Source organism: Humulus lupulus, chromosome 7, assembly GCF_963169125.1.
Source record: "Humulus lupulus chromosome 7, drHumLupu1.1, whole genome shotgun sequence".
Taxonomy (NCBI): Eukaryota; Viridiplantae; Streptophyta; class Magnoliopsida; order Rosales; family Cannabaceae; genus Humulus; species Humulus lupulus.
Window position 1 is genome coordinate 77,000,022 of NC_084799.1, and position 6,021 is coordinate 77,006,042.

Sequence of the window (6,021 nt, forward strand, 5' to 3'; positions counted from 1 at the left end):
AACTCCTCCAAACCTTTACCAAACTCAAAAACAACCTTATAAGAACACTCCACTCATCCAAAGCACTCCAAATATCTAGAACTCAAGCACATGCATCCCCAAACTCAAAATTCACCATAGCCACTACTAGATATTAAAACTCAGTAGAAACCAATTGAACAACGAAGTTAGAAGCTTAGAATTTATACCTTTGGTGGAATTTCGACCTCAAGTTGCCTCTAGAATTCCTTGGCTTGCTCTTCCTCAACTCTTGGTTTCAAATTTCCTAAAATTCCCCATCAACACAGCTTAGATATCTTAGCTAAGAACCAAAACCAGAGCTGAAGAAACTTACAGAATTTTACCTCAAGTGTTGGTGAGTTCTTGCTAAACCTCTGCCAATTCCTCAAACCTAGCTTAGGATCCTTGGTGCTCAGCCTATCCCAGCTCTCCTCTGAGCTTTGCTCCAAAAATCCTCAAGAAGCTGATGAAGGAAGTACAAACCGACCTTAGAAAACTCTCTCTGTTTTCTCCCTTTCTTTTCCTTCCTTTTCCTTCTTTTCTCTCTTTCAAACTTCTACACTTCTCTATAGTTTCCACTAACATAAAGTCTCAGTAATTCCCATCTTTAAAAATCCAAATGACCTTAATGCCCTCCCTATTAAGTCTAAACCCTTTAATCCACTTAGGGGCATTTTAGTCATTTTACTCAATTCCTGCTAACTCCTCAAGTGTCTCTAATATTTCTCGCTTAATTCCCGATACCTAACTAGTCTCCAATTATATTCCTCGATATTAAAATAGATCCCGATATACTCACCAAATTCACATTTATACCCCTAGAGTCACCCCGAGCCAGGTATAAATCCCCGCTATGACTTTTTCGCTACTTTGCTCACTAGGATCGTCTCGAGTCACAGATCTCAGATATATCCACATAATAATGTAGTCTCGACAATTTTCACATATATCAAAGCAGTTATGCCCATAATGGCCAAAATTACGATTATGCCTTTCTAACCTAATCTGGGCCTACATGCATACTACTACACATAGTCATGCATCTCAGATATTCAAATAGTCACATAACATGCTTTAAATCGTAATCATGCATCTTACTCATTGAAATCACACATAATTCCCATTATGCCCTCCAGGCACACTAATCAAGGCCCTTAAGCCTTATTAGCAAATTTGGGTCGTTACAACTATCCCCTCCTAATGAGAATTTCGTCCTCGAAATTTACCTGAACAACTCGGGATACTGATCCCACATCGTTGTCTCAAGCTCTCAGGTCGCCTCCTTGACCTTACTATTCCTCCACAGCACTTTAACCAGAGGAATCATCTTATTCCGCAATACTTTATCTTTCCGATCCCGAATCTGAACTGGTTGCTCCTCATAAGCCAAATCTGCCTATAACTCCAAATCTTCATACCTCAACACATGAGTCACATCTGAGACATACTTCCGAAGAATGGAGACATGGAATACGTCATGAACATCAGACAACGATGGTGGCAAGGCTAATCTGTAAGCTACCTGACCAACCCTTTCAAGAATCTCGAATGGTCCAATGAATCTAGGGCTTAGCTTGCCCTTCTTTCTAAACCTCCTCACCCCTCGCAATGGTGAAACTCGAAGAAAGATGTGGTCCCCAACCTGGAACTCCACGTCCCTACGCTTAGGATCAGCGTAGCTTTTCTGTCTACTCTGAGATTCGAGCATCCTAGCCCGGATCTTTTCTATAGCTTCACTTGTCCTCTGAACCATATCTGGCCCCAAATATCTCCTCTCAGCCATCTCATCCCAATGAATGGGTGATCTACACTTCCTCCCATATAACATCTCATAGGGAGCCACTCCAATCGTTGATTGATAACTATTATTATACGAAAATTCAATCAACGGAAGATATTTACTCCATGAACCCTCAAAATCAATCACACATGCTCTGAGCATATCCTCCAATACCTGGATCGTCCTCTCAGACTGTCCATCAGTCTGAGGATGAAAGGCTGTACTGAACTTCAACTGAGTCCCCAAAGCCTTCTGTAATCCACCCCAAAACTTGGAAGTGAAAATAGGATCCCGGTCTGACACTATAGACTTAGGAACCCCGTGGAGACGTACGATCTCCCTCACATATAACTCAGCATACTGATCCACAGTATATGTCGACCTCACCGGAAGAAAATGGGCTGACTTGGTGTATCTATCCACTATCACCCACACCGAGTCATGAAGCCCCACTGTTCTGGGTAAACCTCCAACAAAATCCATAGTAATGTCCTCCCATTTCCATTAAGGAATACCCAAAGGCTGAAGCAACCCTGCTGGTCGCTGATGCTCAGCTTTCACCTGCTAACAGGTTAAGCATCTGGCAACGTACTCCACCACATCCTTCTTCATCTCGGGCCACCAATATAAAGTCCGCAGATCCTGATATAACTTCGTGGTACCCAGATGGAGTGAGTACATCGTCGTATGAGACTCATCTAGTATCTCTCGTCTGATCCCCTCATCAACTGGACACACAAATCTGCCCCTGATACCGAAGTAATCCAACCTCAGAAACAGAATAATCCTTAGCTACTCCCACTAAGACATCCTCTCTAACCCTCTGTAACTGAGCATCTGCCAACTGCCCTTCTCTAATCCGCTCTAACAGGGTCGACTACAGAGTAATATTGGCCAACCGGCCTACCACCAATTCTATCCCTGCTCTAACCATCTCACCAGCTAACTTTCTTGAGATCTGAACAGAACTATACAACTGACTTGAACCTCTGCGGCTCAACACATCTGCACATTGGCTTTCCCCGGATGGTAAAGAATATCACAATCATAATCCTTTACCAACTCCAGCCAACGCCTCTGTCCCATGTTCAGGTCCTTATGTGTAAAGAAATACTTCAGGCTCTTATGATCAGTGTATACCTCGCACTTCTCTCCATACAGGTAGTGTCGCCAAATCTTCAGTGCAAAAACCACTGCTGCCATCTCCAAATCATGGGTAGGATACCACTGTTCATACTCCTTCAGCTGCCATGATGCATAAGCTATAACCTTCTCATTCTGCATCAACACACAGCCTAAGCCCAACCTCGATGCATCACAGTAAATAACAAACTTCCCTTCCCCTGAAGCAATACTCAACACTGGCGCTGTAATAAGTCACCGCTTCAACTCTTGGAAACTATCTTCGCACTTGTCTGACCAGATAAACTTCAAATTCTTTCTTGTCAATTCTGTCATCGGTGCTGCTATCTTCGAGAAGCCCACTACAAACTGTCTGTAGTAACCTGCCAACCCAAGAAAACTCCGCACCTCCGAGGCATTCCTTGGCCTCAGCCAATCCCTAACCGCCTCTACCTTAGATGGATCCACCTTAATCCCATCTACACCTACGATATGTCCAAGGAATGTCACTTCGGGTAGCCAGAATTCACACTTCTTAAACTTAGCGTACAACTGATGCTCCCTCAACCTCTGAAGAACCTGTCGAAGATGAAGCTCGTGCTCTACCTCTGAACTAGAATACACCAAGATGTCGTCGATGAAGACAATAACGAACTGATCTAAGAAATCCTTGAACACCCTGTTCATTAGATCCATAAAGGCTGCTGGGGCATGTAGGAAAAACTATTTGCATGATCTTTATTTATTTTCATGCAATTTACATATTATCAAACAAACATGCAAATTCCTAGAACATGCTCATATGAAATTGATACAAATATAGAGTAAAGTAAAAACTTACATTACGCAGCGAAACTGGAACAACTCCATCCTTCAATCTCTCTAACCCTTGATTCCTTTCTGTAGCAGAGTATTATCAAGAGATTGAACAAGATCAGCAACACAGTCTTCATCACCAAGCCTTTGATCAACCTAGAACTAGTGTGGGCTAGTTCTCAACACATGAGATAGAGATCTAGAAAAGAAGAAGAGATTGTGGCTAAGAAAGGATTAGAGTGTCTAGGTTTTCACTTACCCAAATCAACTGAGACTAACTTGCTTATGAAAACCCTAGATATCATATTCCTTATATAGGAAACTTAATGGGATTTATTTAAATTTAAATTAATTAAAAATAATAAACAAAAATAAGAACCTTTGGCTGCCTGATAACTCTACAAAATAGAGTTATTTTACCACTTTTTATGTGCTAATTGTTGCTTAATTCTTGAGTTTTTAATTGATTTATTAAGTTTTTAAGTAATTTTGAATTCATTAGTCTTATTTTGATTTTATATATTTTTGTGTGTTTTTATAGTTATTTTGTTGTAGTTTAATTATTTAAATTATTGTGTTTAGTTAGAAGTAAGAAAATGTGTGTTTTATTGAAACTAAATGTTAATATAAATTAAGTTATAATTAATATTTTCAAAGAATTAATTTGATTTATTTTATAGTTGAAAATATTTTATTATGATTTATTTTATGTTTATTTTGTAGGGAATTTATTGTACTTTTGAGCTTTGAAAAGAAAAGATATAAAGCCTTACAAGTAAAGAAAGTTGGTATTTTTTAAATACCAAAAGCAGCCAGGCCCAAGGCCCAATCCACTCCATCAAGGAGCTCCACGTACTTGCTGCCTTCATTCCACCAGCTCCTTAGCTTGCCACCAATTCCTTCAACCAAATGCACCAACGCCAGCCACTTCTCTTCAGCAAGCAATCCATGCCTTCACCAGAGCACACAACAATCACACCTGCCCTTTTTGTTATGCCCAGCCGCCTGCCAGCCAAAAGCCCATGCATGCCACCAACATTTTGAGCCTACAAAAATGCTTTTGTATCATTTGTCCCCTATGACAAAAATACCACTTTTTACTCCACTTTCTACACATTTTACCCCAAAACATAATTATTATACCCTATAATTTACCCCTATTTACCATATTATAATTAATTAAATTAATTTAATCAATTTAATTAATTTGAATTGATTATTTTAATACCTCATTTGTGGCTATAAATAGGGAGTTTTGAAGACCATTTAGGGTGTCCATTTTTGAGGGAGAGGTTACTCTACACAAAGTTTCTACACATTCAAAACCTCTCAACTCTCTTCATCTTCTTCTTCTTTTTATTTTTTTCTATGTATTTTTAGAGGAAAAATTTGGGGGTTTTTCCTCCAAATTTTCTCATTTATGTTTGTAATTTTTAGTTTGTATTTTCTATTCTAGTTATGTGTTTCTAATCTTTTTAAGATTATTAAGGTGATGATGAAACATTATGTAACTAGATAGTATTTATTTTGTATGTTGATTTCCCATTTTGTGCAATAAAGTTTATGGAATTTTCTTCTTCAAATATCTTCTTTCATCTTAAATATCATGTATTTTGGATTGTTAGCACATATTTAAACTTTGTTCTTCATTAGTGCAAATACATAATATTCTTTGTGTAAGATGTGTCATTAAATTGTACACATCCATGCTTAGAACAAAAATATTATGTTTTGTCTTATAAATAATGTTCATTGATTTATTTGTTATTTCATTAGATTGATTTACACTAAATGCTTTGAAATTATAACTTTGAAAAGTGAAGAAAAATCCTATCTTTTTAGAAATAATTTGTGCTTAAAATTATAAATTTATTTAGAAAATGATAGTTTGATTTATTCTAACTATCACTAAAACTTGGGAATCAATGTACTTATATATATTATTGAACTTATATTTTGTGGATTCTAATCCTTAATAATCTTATTTTACCATCTTCATTTTTACTTTTAATTTATGTTTATATATTTGTCTTTAATATCTTTATTATTGTCTTTTATTTTATTTTTATTATACAAAACTCTTATCAATCTTTGGAGCTAGGTTAGAATTTATTAATTTTGGTTTAAAATAGTTTCTCTTTTTTGATTTAAGTCAACTCCTTTGGGTTCGACCTCGTGCTTACACGAACACTATTCTATAAATACGATTCGTGCGCTTGCGAGTATAATTTTTTAAAACATACCCGTTTTGGGTCCATCACTGCCATAAATGGACTTGAGCCCAATCTCTTTGTTTTGAATTT